General features: G+C 45.9%; 15 non-coding genes and 1 pseudogene across 15 annotated transcripts; all 16 read right to left on the bottom strand.

Moving 5' to 3' along the window:
• Positions 1-1,609: 1,609 nt before the first annotated feature.
• LOC141225138 (U2 spliceosomal RNA) lies at positions 1,610-1,687 on the bottom strand (annotated as a pseudogene).
• A 1,115-nt stretch (positions 1,688-2,802) lies between these two features.
• LOC141225361 (U2 spliceosomal RNA) lies at positions 2,803-2,993 on the bottom strand. The gene has a single exon (XR_012292635.1). It is a non-coding gene; the product is annotated as a U2 spliceosomal RNA (small nuclear RNA).
• A 1,115-nt stretch (positions 2,994-4,108) lies between these two features.
• On the bottom strand, positions 4,109-4,299 carry LOC141225362 (U2 spliceosomal RNA). Its single transcript, XR_012292636.1, has one exon. It is a non-coding gene; the product is annotated as a U2 spliceosomal RNA (small nuclear RNA).
• A 1,115-nt stretch (positions 4,300-5,414) lies between these two features.
• Positions 5,415-5,605, bottom strand: LOC141225363 (U2 spliceosomal RNA). The gene has a single exon (XR_012292637.1). It is a non-coding gene; the product is annotated as a U2 spliceosomal RNA (small nuclear RNA).
• A 1,115-nt stretch (positions 5,606-6,720) lies between these two features.
• LOC141225364 (U2 spliceosomal RNA) lies at positions 6,721-6,911 on the bottom strand. Its single transcript, XR_012292638.1, has one exon. It is a non-coding gene; the product is annotated as a U2 spliceosomal RNA (small nuclear RNA).
• A 1,115-nt stretch (positions 6,912-8,026) lies between these two features.
• LOC141225365 (U2 spliceosomal RNA) lies at positions 8,027-8,217 on the bottom strand. The gene has a single exon (XR_012292639.1). It is a non-coding gene; the product is annotated as a U2 spliceosomal RNA (small nuclear RNA).
• Positions 8,218-9,335: 1,118 nt separating this feature from the next.
• LOC141225576 (U2 spliceosomal RNA) lies at positions 9,336-9,526 on the bottom strand. The gene has a single exon (XR_012292847.1). It is a non-coding gene; the product is annotated as a U2 spliceosomal RNA (small nuclear RNA).
• Positions 9,527-10,641: 1,115 nt separating this feature from the next.
• On the bottom strand, positions 10,642-10,832 carry LOC141225366 (U2 spliceosomal RNA). The gene has a single exon (XR_012292640.1). It is a non-coding gene; the product is annotated as a U2 spliceosomal RNA (small nuclear RNA).
• A 1,115-nt stretch (positions 10,833-11,947) lies between these two features.
• Positions 11,948-12,138, bottom strand: LOC141225577 (U2 spliceosomal RNA). The gene has a single exon (XR_012292848.1). It is a non-coding gene; the product is annotated as a U2 spliceosomal RNA (small nuclear RNA).
• Positions 12,139-13,253: 1,115 nt separating this feature from the next.
• Positions 13,254-13,444, bottom strand: LOC141225367 (U2 spliceosomal RNA). The gene has a single exon (XR_012292641.1). It is a non-coding gene; the product is annotated as a U2 spliceosomal RNA (small nuclear RNA).
• A 1,115-nt stretch (positions 13,445-14,559) lies between these two features.
• Positions 14,560-14,750, bottom strand: LOC141225368 (U2 spliceosomal RNA). The gene has a single exon (XR_012292642.1). It is a non-coding gene; the product is annotated as a U2 spliceosomal RNA (small nuclear RNA).
• A 1,115-nt stretch (positions 14,751-15,865) lies between these two features.
• Positions 15,866-16,056, bottom strand: LOC141225370 (U2 spliceosomal RNA). The gene has a single exon (XR_012292644.1). It is a non-coding gene; the product is annotated as a U2 spliceosomal RNA (small nuclear RNA).
• Positions 16,057-17,171: 1,115 nt separating this feature from the next.
• On the bottom strand, positions 17,172-17,362 carry LOC141225371 (U2 spliceosomal RNA). Its single transcript, XR_012292645.1, has one exon. It is a non-coding gene; the product is annotated as a U2 spliceosomal RNA (small nuclear RNA).
• A 1,112-nt stretch (positions 17,363-18,474) lies between these two features.
• Positions 18,475-18,665, bottom strand: LOC141225372 (U2 spliceosomal RNA). Its single transcript, XR_012292646.1, has one exon. It is a non-coding gene; the product is annotated as a U2 spliceosomal RNA (small nuclear RNA).
• Positions 18,666-19,777: 1,112 nt separating this feature from the next.
• LOC141225542 (U2 spliceosomal RNA) lies at positions 19,778-19,968 on the bottom strand. Its single transcript, XR_012292814.1, has one exon. It is a non-coding gene; the product is annotated as a U2 spliceosomal RNA (small nuclear RNA).
• A 1,115-nt stretch (positions 19,969-21,083) lies between these two features.
• LOC141225373 (U2 spliceosomal RNA) lies at positions 21,084-21,274 on the bottom strand. The gene has a single exon (XR_012292647.1). It is a non-coding gene; the product is annotated as a U2 spliceosomal RNA (small nuclear RNA).
• Positions 21,275-21,411: the final 137 nt, after the last annotated feature.

Genomic DNA, 21,411 nt, shown 5'->3' on the forward strand with positions numbered 1-21,411 from the left:
CCTCTTTCCCCGGGTTGGAACTGGGGAGACAAGAAGGGGAAAATCCTCCTCGGAATAGATAGCGGCGGGTGGAGGAAAGGTTAATTCCACCGCTACCATGGTCTGGGGAGGGAGAGTGGCTGCCGGGGCAGGGGAAAGGACACCTGCTGAGGAGTAGGGGAAGGAGGAAGAGGAAGTGGAATCCTCAGCAGGGGTGGCCGGGGTGGGGGGGGATTGGACGGGGGTGGCAGGGGGAGGGATCGAGAGAGGGGTGACAGAACTCTTACCCTCCTTTGACTTTTTCTTCTGCTTCGGAGCTGCTGGGACCGTCGCTGGGGCTTTGGCCACCGACTCCTTGACCGCTTTGGCCTTGGTCGTCTCGGCCTTGGCCGCTGGGGCCTTGGTCGTCGCGTCCTTGACCTTCACAGGCCTGGTCGTCGGGGCCTTGTCCTCCGTAGCTGGGGTCGTCGCAACCACCGATGCCCAGGATCTCTCACGCCTGGGGCAATCCTTGTACAGATGAGCCGCCAGCCCACACAGGTTGCAGGACGTCTTCTTCGGGCAGTCCTTCGAGCTGTGTCCCGTCACTCGACAAATCCTGCAGGCATCCTCCTTGCAGTCCTTCATCTCGTGGCCGTTCTTGCCGCATCTCCTGCAGTTCCGCGGCATGTCCGGGTAATAGATGAGGCCGTAGGAGTTGCCCAGGGAGAATGTCGGGGGCAGGTGCCGAAGTCCGTCTGAGTACGCCAGGTCCCTGTGAAGTCTAACGGTCACCGACCACTTACCTGTCCAGAAGCCGAGTCCATTCAGGATGTGAGAGGGTTCCTTCACAACCAAACAGAAGCGTCTCAGGAAGGTACAGATGTCTTGGCCTGGGGTGTGCGGGTTGCGCATGGAGACCGTGATCCTCCTTTCATCCCTCTGGATAGGGCAGCTACCTGTAAAGGCAGAGAAAGAATTATCCGGTCCTTTTGCGCTTACCATTTCCCAGAACCTCCTGCAGGTGTTCACAGTGGCGAAGGTGACGAAGAAGATCCCCGTCAAGAAGGTCTGGATGCTGAGGGTGTCCGACCTGGAGAAGCCTCGATCCAGCAGCATCTTCTGGCAGAACACGTCCGAGGACATGTCCGGCACCCTCCCATCCACTTCCTTCAGCTTCAGGGCCACCGTCTGCCGCATCCATGGCTCCAGGGCTGGAGCTTCGTGGCGGGGCTTCTGGGGTCCCTTCTGCTGGCCAGTCGTGGAGGCAGAGTCCTTGGGGTCAGAATCGGCTCCTGGCTGGGCCCTCCTGGCTGTCCCCAGCTCCAGGCTCTTCTTTTCGGCCTTCCTCGCAGCGCTTGCCATGGCTTTCCTCCTGCAGTTACTTCTTGGAGCTGGATCTGGAACTCTTCCCGGAATGGGTGGAGCTATGCAGATTCTTCTCCCGTCGTGTTCTGGACAAATTCGCCGAAAGGTCTTTGTCTCGATGATTTTCTTCCTCGAAGATTCCACAGGACAGCCCGATTCTTCTCCGAGTCTTCGTCTTCTTCTGGATTCTTTAGAGCTTCTTCCTCCCACCGATATCCGCCTTCGTTCTCCGATGTCAGCTGGGCTCCGAAGCTCTTCTCCTTCCAAGTTCGATCGCTCTCGTCAAGTGTAGATCGTAGCTCTTGTGTTCTTAAAAGAACAGATACTACACTTGATCTTAGCCAAAAGGCCGAGAAGCGATAACCAGAATTGGTTTCAAACTACGGAGCCACCCAAGGATCCTGAAAAGTCCATTTGTGGAGATGAGCTCCTGGACTCCCGTTAAGAAGACATGTTGTCAACCTCTAGATCCCTTACATGCCTGCACTTTTCGGCTTGCTGCTGCTGCAATCCACGCGTTTTAGATCTGCATAACTCCACCTCTTTAAACACAGCACCTTCACCCCCTGCTGTTCCCACCCGCCTCAACACCGTTGGAAGGGAGGAGAACCAATTAAGGCGGGGGGTGGGGTGGAACGAGCAGCTGTCTACCCTTAGCAGGAGGGCTCCTGATTACATACCTCTCCTGCTGCTGCTGCTGCTGGCTGTCCAGCAGCAGACTGAAGGTGGCTGCTGCTGTGCACAGGTATATAAAGGCTCAGAGCCTATTATGAAACGCGCAGCCAGCGTTCCATTGCCACATTCCATCTACTGCAGGCAGGATACCTGGCTGGCTGAATGTCGCTGAGAAGCTCACAGAGACCGCCATAAGCAACAGTTTAACAGAATGCCACAGACTAATCAACCAAACTTTTTGGGTTGGGTTCTCTTTTATAGTCTGCAGGCATTAAATGAAAGAAGTCAGTGTTCCAGCAGAAGGAGACAACGTTTCAGAAAAGGCATTGTAGCAAACCAAAAAAGAAATTTTAAGCGCAGCAGAGTAATCAGCGCACATACCTGTTAGCTCAGGTGAGTTTAAAAGGCTGCTGTTGATAACAAGGGCATTTGCTAAATAGATGGTGTGTGTGCAACAATATACTGAAAGGTCAATTATATTGTGCAGCTTATCTCACCACCTGTAGTTATTTAGGTGAAAGCTCCAAAATGCTTGCCTAATATGTCTGTTTATCCAAAAGGAAGTAAAAAGGGAGAGCTAGAAAGATAGCATTGCATCACATTACATGGCAATGCAATGCACAGTTGCTGAAGTTGAACCAAAATGAGCTTGTAATCTGGCTTCTGCAACTTTGAACATGAAAAATCCAATGAGGAGAAGAAAAGCAAAGCCAAAGAGTCCATCCCAAAATCCGACAAACAAGCAAAATGAACAAAAAACATTGAATTCAATTCTTTCTGATTTTAGAAACTGCATTAAAGAAGGGGTGCACCGGTCCTGGAGATACTGCAATACCAGGTCAATGCGTGGAGTGGACAGAGCAAGCTCTTTTTCCATCTCCCTGTTCTAAAAATCCATTTAATATATGGTCCCCAGATAGGGGACGTATCAGATATTAAACTGATAAGAACAGATACTACACTTGATCTTAGCCAAAAGGCCGAGAAGCGATAACCAGAATTGGTTTCAAACTACGGAGCCACCCAAGGATCCTGAAAAGTCCATTTGTGGAGATGAGCTCCTGGACTCCCGTTAAGAAGACATGTTGTCAACCTCTAGATCCCTTACATGCCTGCACTTTTCGGCTTGCTGCTGCTGCAATCCACGCGTTTTAGATCTGCATAACTCCACCTCTTTAAACACAGCACCTTCACCCCCTGCTGTTCCCACCCGCCTCAACACCGTTGGAAGGGAGGAGAACCAATTAAGGCGGGGGGTGGGGTGGAACGAGCAGCTGTCTACCCTTAGCAGGAGGGCTCCTGATTACATACCTCTCCTGCTGCTGCTGCTGCTGGCTGTCCAGCAGCAGACTGAAGGTGGCTGCTGCTGTGCACAGGTATATAAAGGCTCAGAGCCTATTATGACACGCGCAGCCAGCGTTCCATTGCCACATTCCATCTACTGCAGGCAGGATACCTGGCTGGCTGAATGTCGCTGAGAAGCTCACAGAGACCGCCATAAGCAACAGTTTAACAGAATGCCACAGACTAATCAACCAAACTTTTTGGGTTGGGTTCTCTTTTATAGTCTGCAGGCATTAAATGAAAGAAGTCAGTGTTCCAGCAGAAGGAGACAACGTTTCAGAAAAGGCATTGTAGCAAACCAAAAAAGAAATTTTAAGCGCAGCAGAGTAACCAGCGCACATACCTGTTAGCTCAGGTGAGTTTAAAAGGCTGCTGTTGATAACAAGGGCATTTGCTAAATAGATGGTGTGTGTGCAACAATATACTGAAAGGTCAATTATATTGTGCAGCTTATCTCACCACCTGTAGTTATTTAGGTGAAAGCTCCAAAATGCTTGCCTAATATGTCTGTTTATCCAAAAGGAAGTAAAAAGGGAGAGCTAGAAAGATAGCATTGCATCACATTACATGGCAATGCAATGCACAGTTGCTGAAGTTGAACCAAAATGAGCTTGTAATCTGGCTTCTGCAACTTTGAACATGAAAAATCCAATGAGGAGAAGAAAAGCAAAGCCAAAGAGTCCATCCCAAAATCCGACAAACAAGCAAAATGAACAAAAAACATTGAATTCAATTCTTTCTGATTTTAGAAACTGCATTAAAGAAGGGGTGCACCGGTCCTGGAGATACTGCAATACCAGGTCAATGCGTGGAGTGGACAGAGCAAGCTCTTTTTCCATCTCCCTGTTCTAAAAATCCATTTAATATATGGTCCCCAGATAGGGGACGTATCAGATATTAAACTGATAAGAACAGATACTACACTTGATCTTAGCCAAAAGGCCGAGAAGCGATAACCAGAATTGGTTTCAAACTACGGAGCCACCCAAGGATCCTGAAAAGTCCATTTGTGGAGATGAGCTCCTGGACTCCCGTTAAGAAGACATGTTGTCAACCGCTAGATCCCTTACATGCCTGCACTTTTCGGCTTGCTGCTGCTGCAATCCACGCGTTTTAGATCTGCATAACTCCACCTCTTTAAACACAGCACCTTCACCCCCTGCTGTTCCCACCCGCCTCAACACCGTTGGAAGGGAGGAGAACCAATTAAGGCGGGGGGTGGGGTGGAACGAGCAGCTGTCTACCCTTAGCAGGAGGGCTCCTGATTACATACCTCTCCTGCTGCTGCTGCTGCTGGCTGTCCAGCAGCAGACTGAAGGTGGCTGCTGCTGTGCACAGGTACATAAAGGCTCAGAGCCTATTATGACACGCGCAGCCAGCGTTCCATTGCCACATTCCATCTACTGCAGGCAGGATACCTGGCTGGCTGAATGTCGCTGAGAAGCTCACAGAGACCGCCATAAGCAACAGTTTAACAGAATGCCACAGACTAATCAACCAAACTTTTTGGGTTGGGTTCTCTTTTATAGTCTGCAGGCATTAAATGAAAGAAGTCAGTGTTCCAGCAGAAGGAGACAACGTTTCAGAAAAGGCATTGTAGCAAACCAAAAAAGAAATTTTAAGCGCAGCAGAGTAACCAGCGCACATACCTGTTAGCTCAGGTGAGTTTAAAAGGCTGCTGTTGATAACAAGGGCATTTGCTAAATAGATGGTGTGTGTGCAACAATACACTGAAAGGTCAATTATATTGTGCAGCTTATCTCACCACCTGTAGTTATTTAGGTGAAAGCTCCAAAATGCTTGCCTAATATGTCTGTTTATCCAAAAGGAAGTAAAAAGGGAGAGCTAGAAAGATAGCATTGCATCACATTACATGGCAATGCAATGCACAGTTGCTGAAGTTGAACCAAAATGAGCTTGTAATCTGGCTTCTGCAACTTTGAACATGAAAAATCCAATGAGGAGAAGAAAAGCAAAGCCAAAGAGTCCATCCCAAAATCCGACAAACAAGCAAAATGAACAAAAAACATTGAATTCAATTCTTTCTGATTTTAGAAACTGCATTAAAGAAGGGGTGCACCGGTCCTGGAGATACTGCAATACCAGGTCAATGCGTGGAGTGGACAGAGCAAGCTCTTTTTCCATCTCCCTGTTCTAAAAATCCATTTAATATATGGTCCCCAGATAGGGGACGTATCAGATATTAAACTGATAAGAACAGATACTACACTTGATCTTAGCCAAAAGGCCGAGAAGCGATAACCAGAATTGGTTTCAAACTACGGAGCCACCCAAGGATCCTGAAAAGTCCATTTGTGGAGATGAGCTCCTGGACTCCCGTTAAGAAGACATGTTGTCAACCTCTAGATCCCTTACATGCCTGCACTTTTCGGCTTGCTGCTGCTGCAATCCACGCGTTTTAGATCTGCATAACTCCACCTCTTTAAACACAGCACCTTCACCCCCTGCTGTTCCCACCCGCCTCAACACCGTTGGAAGGGAGGAGAACCAATTAAGGCGGGGGGTGGGGTGGAACGAGCAGCTGTCTACCCTTAGCAGGAGGGCTCCTGATTACATACCTCTCCTGCTGCTGCTGCTGCTGGCTGTCCAGCAGCAGACTGAAGGTGGCTGCTGCTGTGCATAGGTATATAAAGGCTCAGAGCCTATTATGACACGCGCAGCCAGCGTTCCATTGCCACATTCCATCTACTGCAGGCAGGATACCTGGCTGGCTGAATGTCGCTGAGAAGCTCACAGAGACCGCCATAAGCAACAGTTTAACAGAATGCCACAGACTAATCAACCAAACTTTTTGGGTTGGGTTCTCTTTTATAGTCTGCAGGCATTAAATGAAAGAAGTCAGTGTTCCAGCAGAAGGAGACAACGTTTCAGAAAAGGCATTGTAGCAAACCAAAAAAGAAATTTTAAGCGCAGCAGAGTAACCAGCGCACATACCTGTTAGCTCAGGTGAGTTTAAAAGGCTGCTGTTGATAACAAGGGCATTTGCTAAATAGATGGTGTGTGTGCAACAATATACTGAAAGGTCAATTATATTGTGCAGCTTATCTCACCACCTGTAGTTATTTAGGTGAAAGCTCCAAAATGCTTGCCTAATATGTCTGTTTATCCAAAAGGAAGTAAAAAGGGAGAGCTAGAAAGATAGCATTGCATCACATTACATGGCAATGCAATGCACAGTTGCTGAAGTTGAACCAAAATGAGCTTGTAATCTGGCTTCTGCAACTTTGAACATGAAAAATCCAATGAGGAGAAGAAAAGCAAAGCCAAAGAGTCCATCCCAAAATCCGACAAACAAGCAAAATGAACAAAAAACATTGAATTCAATTCTTTCTGATTTTAGAAACTGCATTAAAGAAGGGGTGCACCGGTCCTGGAGATACTGCAATACCAGGTCAATGCGTGGAGTGGACAGAGCAAGCTCTTTTTCCATCTCCCTGTTCTAAAAATCCATTTAATATATGGTCCCCAGATAGGGGACGTATCAGATATTAAACTGATAAGAACAGATACTACACTTGATCTTAGCCAAAAGGCCGAGAAGCGATAACCAGAATTGGTTTCAAACTACGGAGCCACCCAAGGATCCTGAAAAGTTCATTTGTGGAGATGAGCTCCTGGACTCCCGTTAAGAAGACATGTTGTCAACCTCTAGATCCCTTACATGCCTGCACTTTTCGGCTTGCTGCTGCTGCAATCCACGCGTTTTAGATCTGCATAACTCCACCTCTTTAAACACAGCACCTTCACCCCCTGCTGTTCCCACCCGCCTCAACACCGTTGGAAGGGAGGAGAACCAATTAAGGCGGGGGGTGGGGTGGAACGAGCAGCTGTCTACCCTTAGCAGGAGGGCTCCTGATTACATACCTCTCCTGCTGCTGCTGCTGCTGGCTGTCCAGCAGCAGACTGAAGGTGGCTGCTGCTGTGCACAGGTATATAAAGGCTCAGAGCCTATTATGACATGCGCAGCCAGCGTTCCATTGCCACATTCCATCTACTGCAGGCAGGATACCTGGCTGGCTGAATGTCGCTGAGAAGCTCACAGAGACCGCCATAAGCAACAGTTTAACAGAATACCACAGACTAATCAACCAAACTTTTTGGGTTGGGTTCTCTTTTATAGTCTGCAGGCATTAAATGAAAGAAGTCAGTGTTCCAGCAGAAGGAGACAACGTTTCAGAAAAGGCATTGTAGCAAACCAAAAAAGAAATTTTAAGCGCAGCAGAGTAACCAGCGCACATACCTGTTAGCTCAGGTGAGTTTAAAAGGCTGCTGTTGATAACAAGGGCATTTGCTAAATAGATGGTGTGTGTGCAACAATATACTGAAAGGTCAATTATATTGTGCAGCTTATCTCACCACCTGTAGTTATTTAGGTGAAAGCTCCAAAATGCTTGCCTAATATGTCTGTTTATCCAAAAGGAAGTAAAAAGGGAGAGCTAGAAAGATAGCATTGCATCACATTACATGGCAATGCAATGCACAGTTGCTGAAGTTGAACCAAAATGAGCTTGTAATCTGGCTTCTGCAACTTTGAACATGAAAAATCCAATGAGGAGAAGAAAAGCAAAGCCAAAGAGTCCATCCCAAAATCCGACAAACAAGCAAAATGAACAAAAAACATTGAATTCAATTCTTTCTGATTTTAGAAACTGCATTAAAGAAGGGGTGCACCGGTCCTGGAGATACTGCAATACCAGGTCAATGCGTGGAGTGGACAGAGCAAGCTCTTTTTCCATCTCCCTGTTCTAAAAATCCATTTAATATATGGTCCCCAGATAGGGGACGTATCAGATATTAAACTGATAAGAACAGATACTACACTTGATCTTAGCCAAAAGGCCGAGAAGCGATAACCAGAATTGGTTTCAAACTACGGAGCCACCCAAGGATCCTGAAAAGTCCATTTGTGGAGATGAGCTCCTGGACTCCCGTTAAGAAGACATGTTGTCAACCTCTAGATCCCTTACATGCCTGCACTTTTCGGCTTGCTGCTGCTGCAATCCACGCGTTTTAGATCTGCATAACTCCACCTCTTTAAACACAGCACCTTCACCCCCTGCTGTTCCCACCCGCCTCAACACCGTTGGAAGGGAGGAGAACCAATTAAGGCGGGGGGTGGGGTGGAACGAGCAGCTGTCTACCCTTAGCAGGAGGGCTCCTGATTACATACCTCTCCTGCTGCTGCTGCTGCTGCTGGCTGTCCAGCAGCAGACTGAAGGTGGCTGCTGCTGTGCACAGGTATATAAAGGCTCAGAGCCTATTATGACACGCGCAGCCAGCGTTCCATTGCCACATTCCATCTACTGCAGGCAGGATACCTGGCTGGCTGAATGTCGCTGAGAAGCTCACAGAGACCGCCATAAGCAACAGTTTAACAGAATGCCACAGACTAATCAACCAAACTTTTTGGGTTGGGTTCTCTTTTATAGTCTGCAGGCATTAAATGAAAGAAGTCAGTGTTCCAGCAGAAGGAGACAACGTTTCAGAAAAGGCATTGTAGCAAACCAAAAAAGAAATTTTAAGCGCAGCAGAGTAACCAGCGCACATACCTGTTAGCTCAGGTGAGTTTAAAAGGCTGCTGTTGATAACAAGGGCATTTGCTAAATAGATGGTGTGTGTGCAACAATATACTGAAAGGTCAATTATATTGTGCAGCTTATCTCACCACCTGTAGTTATTTAGGTGAAAGCTCCAAAATGCTTGCCTAATATGTCTGTTTATCCAAAAGGAAGTAAAAAGGGAGAGCTAGAAAGATAGCATTGCATCACATTACATGGCAATGCAATGCACAGTTGCTGAAGTTGAACCAAAATGAGCTTGTAATCTGGCTTCTGCAACTTTGAACATGAAAAATCCAATGAGGAGAAGAAAAGCAAAGCCAAAGAGTCCATCCCAAAATCCGACAAACAAGCAAAATGAACAAAAAACATTGAATTCAATTCTTTCTGATTTTAGAAACTGCATTAAAGAAGGGGTGCACCGGTCCTGGAGATACTGCAATACCAGGTCAATGCGTGGAGTGGACAGAGCAAGCTCTTTTTCCATCTCCCTGTTCTAAAAATCCATTTAATATATGGTCCCCAGATAGGGGACGTATCAGATATTAAACTGATAAGAACATATACTACACTTGATCTTAGCCAAAAGGCCGAGAAGCGATAACCAGAATTGGTTTCAAACTACGGAGCCACCCAAGGATCCTGAAAAGTCCATTTGTGGAGATGAGCTCCTGGACTCCCGTTAAGAAGACATGTTGTCAACCTCTAGATCCCTTACATGCCTGCACTTTTCGGCTTGCTGCTGCTGCAATCCACGCGTTTTAGATCTGCATAACTCCACCTCTTTAAACACAGCACCTTCACCCCCTGCTGTTCCCACCCGCCTCAACACCGTTGGAAGGGAGGAGAACCAATTAAGGCGGGGGGTGGGGTGGAACGAGCAGCTGTCTACCCTTAGCAGGAGGGCTCCTGATTACATACCTCTCCTGCTGCTGCTGCTGCTGGCTGTCCAGCAGCAGACTGAAGGTGGCTGCTGCTGTGCACAGGTATATAAAGGCTCAGAGCCTATTATGACACGCGCAGCCAGCGTTCCATTGCCACATTCCATCTACTGCAGGCAGGATACCTGGCTGGCTGAATGTCGCTGAGAAGCTCACAGAGACCGCCATAAGCAACAGTTTAACAGAATGCCACAGACTAATCAACCAAACTTTTTGGGTTGGGTTCTCTTTTATAGTCTGCAGGCATTAAATGAAAGAAGTCAGTGTTCCAGCAGAAGGAGACAACGTTTCAGAAAAGGCATTGTAGCAAACCAAAAAAGAAATTTTAAGCGCAGCAGAGTAACCAGCGCACATACCTGTTAGCTCAGGTGAGTTTAAAAGGCTGCTGTTGATAACAAGGGCATTTGCTAAATAGATGGTGTGTGTGCAACAATATACTGAAAGGTCAATTATATTGTGCAGCTTATCTCACCACCTGTAGTTATTTAGGTGAAAGCTCCAAAATGCTTGCCTAATATGTCTGTTTATCCAAAAGGAAGTAAAAAGGGAGAGCTAGAAAGATAGCATTGCATCACATTACATGGCAATGCAATGCACAGTTGCTGAAGTTGAACCAAAATGAGCTTGTAATCTGGCTTCTGCAACTTTGAACATGAAAAATCCAATGAGGAGAAGAAAAGCAAAGCCAAAGAGTCCATCCCAAAATCCGACAAACAAGCAAAATGAACAAAAAACATTGAATTCAATTCTTTCTGATTTTAGAAACTGCATTAAAGAAGGGGTGCACCGGTCCTGGAGATACTGCAATACCAGGTCAATGCGTGGAGTGGACAGAGCAAGCTCTTTTTCCATCTCCCTGTTCTAAAAATCCATTTAATATATGGTCCCCAGATAGGGGACGTATCAGATATTAAACTGATAAGAACAGATACTACACTTGATCTTAGCCAAAAGGCCGAGAAGCGATAACCAGAATTGGTTTCAAACTACGGAGCCACCCAAGGATCCTGAAAAGTCCATTTGTGGAGATGAGCTCCTGGACTCCCGTTAAGAAGACATGTTGTCAACCTCTAGATCCCTTACATGCCTGCACTTTTCGGCTTGCTGCTGCTGCAATCCACGCGTTTTAGATCTGCATAACTCCACCTCTTTAAACACAGCACCTTCACCCCCTGCTGTTCCCACCCGCCTCAACACCGTTGGAAGGGAGGAGAACCAATTAAGGCGGGGGGTGGGGTGGAACGAGCAGCTGTCTACCCTTAGCAGGAGGGCTCCTGATTACATACCTCTCCTGCTGCTGCTGCTGCTGGCTGTCCAGCAGCAGACTGAAGGTGGCTGCTGCTGTGCACAGGTATATAAAGGCTCAGAGCCTATTATGACACGCGCAGCCAGCGTTCCATTGCCACATTCCATCTACTGCAGGCAGGATACCTGGCTGGCTGAATGTCGCTGAGAAGCTCACAGAGACCGCCATAAGCAACAGTTTAACAGAATGCCACAGACTAATCAACCAAACTTTTTGGGTTGGGTTCTCTTTTATAGTCTGCAGGCATTAAATGAAAGAAGTCAGTGTTCCAGCAGAAGGAGACAACGTTTCAGAAAAGGCATTGTAGCAAACCAAAAAAGAAATTTTAAGCGCAGCAGAGTAACCAGCGCACATACCTGTTAGCTCAGGTGAGTTTAAAAGGCTGCTGTTGATAACAAGGGCATTTGCTAAATAGATGGTGTGTGTGCAACAATATACTGAAAGGTCAATTATATTGTGCAGCTTATCTCACCACCTGTAGTTATTTAGGTGAAAGCTCCAAAATGCTTGCCTAATATGTCTGTTTATCCAAAAGGAAGTAAAAAGGGAGAGCTAGAAAGATAGCATTGCATCACATTACATGGCAATGCAATGCACAGTTGCTGAAGTTGAACCAAAATGAGCTTGTAATCTGGCTTCTGCAACTTTGAACATGAAAAATCCAATGAGGAGAAGAAAAGCAAAGCCAAAGAGTCCATCCCAAAATCCGACAAACAAGCAAAATGAACAAAAAACATTGAATTCAATTCTTTCTGATTTTAGAAACTGCATTAAAGAAGGGGTGCACCGGTCCTGGAGATACTGCAATACCAGGTCAATGCGTGGAGTGGACAGAGCAAGCTCTTTTTCCATCTCCCTGTTCTAAAAATCCATTTAATATATGGTCCCCAGATAGGGGACGTATCAGATATTAAACTGATAAGAACATATACTACACTTGATCTTAGCCAAAAGGCCGAGAAGCGATAACCAGAATTGGTTTCAAACTACGGAGCCACCCAAGGATCCTGAAAAGTCCATTTGTGGAGATGAGCTCCTGGACTCCCGTTAAGAAGACATGTTGTCAACCTCTAGATCCCTTACATGCCTGCACTTTTCGGCTTGCTGCTGCTGCAATCCACGCGTTTTAGATCTGCATAACTCCACCTCTTTAAACACAGCACCTTCACCCCCTGCTGTTCCCACCCGCCTCAACACCGTTGGAAGGGAGGAGAACCAATTAAGGCGGGGGGTGGGGTGGAACGAGCAGCTGTCTACCCTTAGCAGGAGGGCTCCTGATTACATACCTCTCCTGCTGCTGCTGCTGCTGGCTGTCCAGCAGCAGACTGAAGGTGGCTGCTGCTGTGCACAGGTATATAAAGGCTCAGAGCCTATTATGACACGCGCAGCCAGCGTTCCATTGCCACATTCCATCTACTGCAGGCAGGATACCTGGCTGGCTGAATGTCGCTGAGAAGCTCACAGAGACCGCCATAAGCAACAGTTTAACAGAATGCCACAGACTAATCAACCAAACTTTTTGGGTTGGGTTCTCTTTTATAGTCTGCAGGCATTAAATGAAAGAAGTCAGTGTTCCAGCAGAAGGAGACAACGTTTCAGAAAAGGCATTGTAGCAAACCAAAAAAGAAATTTTAAGCGCAGCAGAGTAACCAGCGCACATACCTGTTAGCTCAGGTGAGTTTAAAAGGCTGCTGTTGATAACAAGGGCATTTGCTAAATAGATGGTGTGTGTGCAACAATATACTGAAAGGTCAATTATATTGTGCAGCTTATCTCACCACCTGTAGTTATTTAGGTGAAAGCTCCAAAATGCTTGCCTAATATCTCTGTTTATCCAAAAGGAAGTAAAAAGGGAGAGCTAGAAAGATAGCATTGCATCACATTACATGGCAATGCAATGCACAGTTGCTGAAGTTGAACCAAAATGAGCTTGTAATCTGGCTTCTGCAACTTTGAACATGAAAAATCCAATGAGGAGAAGAAAAGCAAAGCCAAAGAGTCCATCCCAAAATCCGACAAACAAGCAAAATGAACAAAAAACATTGAATTCAATTCTTTCTGATTTTAGAAACTGCATTAAAGAAGGGGTGCACCGGTCCTGGAGATACTGCAATACCAGGTCAATGCGTGGAGTGGACAGAGCAAGCTCTTTTTCCATCTCCCTGTTCTAAAAATCCATTTAATATATGGTCCCCAGATAGGGGACGTATCAGATATTAAACTGATAAGAACAGATACTACACTTGATCTTAGCCAAAAGGCCGAGAAGCGATAACCAGAATTGGTTTCAAACTACGGAGCCACCCAAGGATCCTGAAAAGTCCATTTGTGGAGATGAGCTCCTGGACTCCCGTTAAGAAGACATGTTGTCAACCTCTAGATCCCTTACATGCCTGCACTTTTCGGCTTGCTGCTGCTGCAATCCACGCGTTTTAGATCTGCATAACTCCACCTCTTTAAACACAGCACCTTCACCCCCTGCTGTTCCCACCCGCCTCAACACCGTTGGAAGGGAGGAGAACCAATTAAGGCGGGGGGTGGGGTGGAACGAGCAGCTGTCTACCCTTAGCAGGAGGGCTCCTGATTACATACCTCTCCTGCTGCTGCTGCTGCTGGCTGTCCAGCAGCAGACTGAAGGTGGCTGCTGCTGTGCACAGGTATATAAAGGCTCAGAGCCTATTATGACACGCGCAGCCAGCGTTCCATTGCCACATTCCATCTACTGCAGGCAGGATACCTGGCTGGCTGAATGTCGCTGAGAAGCTCACAGAGACCGCCATAAGCAACAGTTTAACAGAATGCCACAGACTAATCAACCAAACTTTTTGGGTTGGGTTCTCTTTTATAGTCTGCAGGCATTAAATGAAAGAAGTCAGTGTTCCAGCAGAAGGAGACAACGTTTCAGAAAAGGCATTGTAGCAAACCAAAAAAGAAATTTTAAGCGCAGCAGAGTAACCAGCGCACATACCTGTTAGCTCAGGTGAGTTTAAAAGGCTGCTGTTGATAACAAGGGCATTTGCTAAATAGATGGTGTGTGTGCAACAATATACTGAAAGGTCAATTATATTGTGCAGCTTATCTCACCACCTGTAGTTATTTAGGTGAAAGCTCCAAAATGCTTGCCTAATATGTCTGTTTATCCAAAAGGAAGTAAAAAGGGAGAGCTAGAAAGATAGCATTGCATCACATTACATGGCAATGCAATGCACAGTTGCTGAAGTTGAACCAAAATGAGCTTGTAATCTGGCTTCTGCAACTTTGAACATGAAAAATCCAATGAGGAGAAGAAAAGCAAAGCCAAAGAGTCCATCCCAAAATCCGACAAACAAGCAAAATGAACAAAAAACATTGAATTCAATTCTTTCTGATTTTAGAAACTGCATTAAAGAAGGGGTGCACCGGTCCTGGAGATACTGCAATACCAGGTCAATGCGTGGAGTGGACAGAGCAAGCTCTTTTTCCATCTCCCTGTTCTAAAAATCCATTTAATATATGGTCCCCAGATAGGGGACGTATCAGATATTAAACTGATAAGAACAGATACTACACTTGATCTTAGCCAAAAGGCCGAGAAGCGATAACCAGAATTGGTTTCAAACTACGGAGCCACCCAAGGATCCTGAAAAGTCCATTTGTGGAGATGAGCTCCTGGACTCCCGTTAAGAAGACATGTTGTCAACCTCTAGATCCCTTACATGCCTGCACTTTTCGGCTTGCTGCTGCTGCAATCCACGCGTTTTAGATCTGCATAACTCCACCTCTTTAAACACAGCACCTTCACCCCCTGCTGTTCCCACCCGCCTCAACACCGTTGGAAGGGAGGAGAACCAATTAAGGCGGGGGGTGGGGTGGAACGAGCAGCTGTCTACCCTTAGCAGGAGGGCTCCTGATTACATACCTCTCCTGCTGCTGCTGCTGCTGGCTGTCCAGCAGCAGACTGAAGGTGGCTGCTGCTGTGCACAGGTATATAAAGGCTCAGAGCCTATTATGACACGCGCAGCCAGCGTTCCATTGCCACATTCCATCTACTGCAGGCAGGATACCTAGCTGGCTGAATGTCGCTGAGAAGCTCACAGAGACCGCCATAAGCAACAGTTTAACAGAATGCCACAGACTAATCAACCAAACTTTTTGGGTTGGGTTCTCTTTTATAGTCTGCAGGCATTAAATGAAAGAAGTCAGTGTTCCAGCAGAAGGAGACAACGTTTCAGAAAAGGCATTGTAGCAAACCAAAAAAGAAATTTTAAGCGCAGCAGAGTAACCAGCGCACATACCTGTTAGCTCAGGTGAGTTTAAAAGGCTGCTGTTGATAACAAGGGCATTTGCTAAATAGATGGTGTGTGTGCAACAATATACTGAAAGGTCAATTATATTGTGCAGCTTATCTCACCACCTGTAGTTATTTAGGTGAAAGCTCCAAAATGCTTGCCTAATATGTCTGTTTATCCAAAAGGAAGTAAAAAGGGAGAGCTAGAAAGATAGCATTGCATCACATTACATGGCAATGCAATGCACAGTTGCTGAAGTTGAACCAAAATGAGCTTGTAATCTGGCTTCTGCAACTTTGAACATGAAAAATCCAATGAGGAGAAGAAAAGCAAAGCCAAAGTGTCCATCCCAAAATCCGACAAACAAGCAAAATGAACAAAAAACATTGAATTCAATTCTTTCTGATTTTAGAAACTGCATTAAAGAAGGGGTGCACCGGTCCTGGAGATACTGCAATACCAGGTCAATGCGTGGAGTGGACAGAGCAAGCTCTTTTTCCATCTCCCTGTTCTAAAAATCCATTTAATATATGGTCCCCAGATAGGGGACGTATCAGATATTAAACTGATAAGAACAGATACTACACTTGATCTTAGCCAAAAGGCCGAGAAGCGATAACCAGAATTGGTTTCAAACTACGGAGCCACCCAAGGATCCTGAAAAGTCCATTTGTGGAGATGAGCTCCTGGACTCCCGTTAAGAAGACATGTTGTCAACCTCTAGATCCCTTACATGCCTGCACTTTTCGGCTTGCTGCTGCTGCAATCCACGCGTTTTAGATCTGCATAACTCCACCTCTTTAAACACAGCACCTTCACCCCCTGCTGTTCCCACCCGCCTCAACACCGGTGGAAGGGAGGAGAACCAATTAAGGCGGGGGGTGGGGTGGAACGAGCAGCTGTCTACCCTTAGCAGGAGGGCTCCTGATTACATACCTCTCCTGCTGCTGCTGCTGCTGGCTGTCCAGCAGCAGACTGAAGGTGGCTGCTGCTGTGCACAGGTATATAAAGGCTCAGAGCCTATTATGACACGCGCAGCCAGCGTTCCATTGCCACATTCCATCTACTGCAGGCAGGATACCTGGCTGGCTGAATGTCGCTGAGAAGCTCACAGAGACCGCCATAAGCAACAGTTTAACAGAATGCCACAGACTAATCAACCAAACTTTTTGGGTTGGGTTCTCTTTTATAGTCTGCAGGCATTAAATGAAAGAAGTCAGTGTTCCAGCAGAAGGAGACAACGTTTCAGAAAAGGCATTGTAGCAAACCAAAAAAGAAATTTTAAGCGCAGCAGAGTAACCAGCGCACATACCTGTTAGCTCAGGTGAGTTTAAAAGGCTGCTGTTGATAACAAGGGCATTTGCTAAATAGATGGTGTGTGTGCAACAATATACTGAAAGGTCAATTATATTGTGCAGCTTATCTCACCACCTGTAGTTATTTAGGTGAAAGCTCCAAAATGCTTGCCTAATATGTCTGTTTATCCAAAAGGAAGTAAAAAGGGAGAGCTAGAAAGATAGCATTGCATCACATTACATGGCAATGCAATGCACAGTTGCTGAAGTTGAACCAAAATGAGCTTGTAATCTGGCTTCTGCAACTTTGAACATGAAAAATCCAATGAGGAGAAGAAAAGCAAAGCCAAAGAGTCCATCCCAAAATCCGACAAACAAGCAAAATGAACAAAAAACATTGAATTCAATTCTTTCTGATTTTAGAAACTGCATTAAAGAAGGGGTGCACCGGTCCTGGAGATACTGCAATACCAGGTCAATGCGTGGAGTGGACAGAGCAAGCTCTTTTTCCATCTCCCTGTTCTAAAAATCCATTTAATATATGGTCCCCAGATAGGGGACGTATCAGATATTAAACTGATAAGAACAGATACTACACTTGATCTTAGCCAAAAGGCCGAGAAGCGATAACCAGAATTGGTTTCAAACTACGGAGCCACCCAAGGATCCTGAAAAGTCCATTTGTGGAGATGAGCTCCTGGACTCCCGTTAAGAAGACATGTTGTCAACCTCTAGATCCCTTACATGCCTGCACTTTTCGGCTTGCTGCTGCTGCAATCCACGCGTTTTAGATCTGCATAACTCCACCTCTTTAAACACAGCACCTTCACCCCCTGCTGTTCCCACCCGCCTCAACACCGTTGGAAGGGAGGAGAACCAATTAAGGCGGGGGGTGGGGTGGAACGAGCAGCTGTCTACCCTTAGCAGGAGGGCTCCTGATTACATACCTCTCCTGCTGCTGCTGCTGGCTGTCCAGCAGCAGACTGAAGGTGGCTGCTGCTGTGCACAGGTATATAAAGGCTCAGAGCATATTATGACACGCGCAGCCAGCGTTCCATTGCCACATTCCATCTACTGCAGGCAGGATACCTAGCTGGCTGAATGTCGCTGAGAAGCTCACAGAGACCGCCATAAGCAACAGTTTAACAGAATGCCACAGACTAATCAACCAAACTATTTGGGTTGGGTTGTCTTTTATAGTCTGCAGGCATTAAATGAAAGAAGTCAGTGTTCCAGCAGAAGGAGACAACGTTTCAGAAAAGGCATTGTAGCAAACCAAAAAAGAAATTTTAAGCGCAGCAGAGTAACCAGCGCACATACCTGTTAGCTCAGGTGAGTTTAAAAGGCTGCTGTTGATAACAAGGACATTTGCTAAATAGATGGTGTGTGTGCAACAATATACTGAAAGGTCAATTATATTGTGCAGCTTATCTCACCACCTGTAGTTATTTAGGTGAAAGCTCCAAAATGCTTGCCTAATATGTCTGTTTATCCAAAAGGAAGTAAAAAGGGAGAGCTAGAAAGATAGCATTGCATCACATTACATGGCAATGCAATGCACAGTTGCTGAAGTTGAACCAAAATGAGCTTGTAATCTGGCTTCTGCAACTTTGAACATGAAAAATCCAATGAGGAGAAGAAAAGCAAAGCCAAAGTGTCCATCCCAAAATCCGACAAACAAGCAAAATGAACAAAAAACATTGAATTCAATTCTTTCTGATTTTAGAAACTGCATTAAAGAAGGGGTGCACCGGTCCTGGAGATACTGCAATACCAGGTCAATGCGTGGAGTGGACAGAGCAAGCTCTTTTTCCATCTCCCTGTTCTAAAAATCCATTTAATATATGGTCCCCAGATAGGGGACGTATCAGATATTAAACTGATAAGAACAGATACTACACTTGATCTTAGCCAAAAGGCCGAGAAGCGATAACCAGAATTGGTTTCAAACTACGGAGCCACCCAAGGATCCTGAAAAGTCCATTTGTGGAGATGAGCTCCTGGACTCCCGTTAAGAAGACATGTTGTCAACCTCTAGATCCCTTACATGCCTGCACTTTTCGGCTTGCTGCTGCTGCAATCCACGCGTTTTAGATCTGCATAACTCCACCTCTTTAAACACAGCACCTTCACCCCCTGCTGTTCCCACCCGCCTCAACACCGGTGGAAGGGAGGAGAACCAATTAAGGCGGGGGGTGGGGTGGAACGAGCAGCTGTCTACCCTTAGCAGGAGGGCTCCTGATTACATACCTCTCCTGCTGCTGCTGCTGGCTGTCCAGCAGCAGACTGAAGGTGGCTGCTGCTGTGCACAGGTATATAAAGGCTCAGAGCCTATTATGACACGCGCAGCCAGCGTTCCATTGCCACATTCCATCTACTGCAGGCAGGATACCTGGCTGGCTGAATGTCGCTGAGAAGCTCACAGAGACCGCCATAAGCAACAGTTTAACAGAATGCCACAGACTAATCAACCAAACTTTTTGGGTTGGGTTCTCTTTTATAGTCTGCAGGCATTAAATGAAAGAAGTCAGTGTTCCAGCAGAAGGAGACAACATTTCAGAAAAGTCATTGTAGCAAACCAAAAAAGAAATTTTAAGCGCAGCAGAGTAACCAGCGCACATACCTGTTAGCTCAGGTGAGTTTAAAAGGCTGCTGTTGATAACAAGGGCATTTGCTAAATAGATGGTGTGTGTGCAACAATATACTGAAAGGTCAATTATATTGTGCAGCTTATCTCACCACCTGTAGTTATTTAGGTGAAAGCTCCAAAATGCTTGCCTAATATGTCTGTTTATCCAAAAGGAAGTAAAAAGGGAGAGCTAGAAAGATAGCATTGCATCACATTACATGGCAATGCAATGCACAGTTGCTGAAGTTGAACCAAAATGAGCTTGTAATCTGGCTTCTGCAACTTTGAACATGAAAAATCCAATGAGGAGAAGAAAAGCAAAGCCAAAGAGTCCATCCCAAAATCCGACAAACAAGCAAAATGAACAAAAAACATTGAATTCAATTCTTTCTGATTTTAGAAACTGCATTAAAGAAGGGGTGCACCGGTCCTGGAGATACTGCAATACCAGGTCAATGCGTGGAGTGGACAGAGCAAGCTCTTTTTCCATCTCCCTGTTCTAAAAATCCATTTAATATATGGTCCCCAGATAGGGGACGTATCAGATATTAATCTGATAAGAACAGATACTACACTTGATCTTAGCCAAAAGGCCGAGAAGCGATAACCAGAATTGGTTTCAAACTACGGAGCCACCCAAGGATCCTGAAAAGTCCATTTGTGGAGATGAGCTCCTGGACTCCCGTTAAGAAGACATGTTGTCAACCTCTAGATCCCTTACATGCCTGCACTTTTCGGCTTGCTGCTGCTGCAATCCACGCGTTTTAGATCTGCATAACTCCACCTCTTTAAACACAGCACCTTCACCCCCTGCTGTTCCCACCCGCCTCAACACCGTTGGAAGGGAGGAGAACCAATTAAGGCGGGGGGTGGGGTGGAACGAGCAGCTGTCTACCCTTAGCAGGAGGGCTCCTGATTACATACCTCTCCTGCTGCTGCTGCTGCTGGCTGTCCAGCAGCAGACTGAAGGTGGCTGCTGCTGTGCACAGGTATATAAAGGCTCAGAGCCTATTATGACACGCGCAGCCAGCGTTCCATTGCCACATTCCATCTACTGCAGGCAGGATACCTGGCTGGCTGAATGTCGCTGAGAAGCTCACAGAGACCGCCATAAGCAACAGTTTAACAGAATGCCACAGACTAATCAACCAAACTTTTTGGGTTGGGTTCTCTTTTATAGTCTGCAGGCATTAAATGAAAGAAGTCAGTGTTCCAGCAGAAGGAGACAACGTTTCAGAAAAGGCATTGTAGCAAACCAAAAAAGAAATTTTAAGCGCAGCAGAGTAACCAGCGCACATACCTGTTAGCTAAGGTGAGTTTAAAAGGCTGCTGTTGATAACAAGGGCATTTGCTAAATAGATGGTGTGTGTGCAACAATATACTGAAAGGTCAATTATATTGTGCAGCTTATCTCACCACCTGTAGTTATTTAGGTGAAAGCTCCAAAATGCTTGCCTAATATGTCTGTTTATCCAAAAGGAAGTAAAAAGGGAGAGCTAGAAAGATAGCATTGCATCACATTACATGGCAATGCAATGCACAGTTGCTGAAGTTGAACCAAAATGAGCTTGTAATCTGGCTTCTGCAACTTTGAACATGAAAAATCCAATGAGGAGAAGAAAAGCAAAGCCAAAGAGTCCATCCCAAAATCCGACAAACAAGCAAAATGAACAAAAAACATTGAATTCAATTCTTTCTGATTTTAGAAACTGCATTAAAGAAGGGGTGCACCGGTCCTGGAGATACTGCAATACCAGGTCAATGCGTGGAGTGGACAGAGCAAGCTCTTTTTCCATCTCCCTGTTCTAAAAATCCATTTAATATATGGTCCCCAGATAGGGGACGTATCAGATATTAAACTGATAAGAACAGATACTACACTTGATCTTAGCCAAAAGGCCGAGAAGCGATAACCAGAATTGGTTTCAAACTACGGAGCCACCCAAGGATCCTGAAAAGTCCATTTGTGGAGATGAGCTCCTGGACTCCCGTTAAGAAGACATGTTGTCAACCTCTAGATCCCTTACATGCCTGCACTTTTCGGCTTG

This window comes from Phyllobates terribilis, unplaced genomic scaffold (assembly GCF_046119375.1).
Source record: "Phyllobates terribilis strain yellow unplaced genomic scaffold, ASM4611937v1 Scaffold_404__1_contigs__length_1715579, whole genome shotgun sequence".
Taxonomy (NCBI): domain Eukaryota; kingdom Metazoa; phylum Chordata; class Amphibia; order Anura; family Dendrobatidae; genus Phyllobates; species Phyllobates terribilis.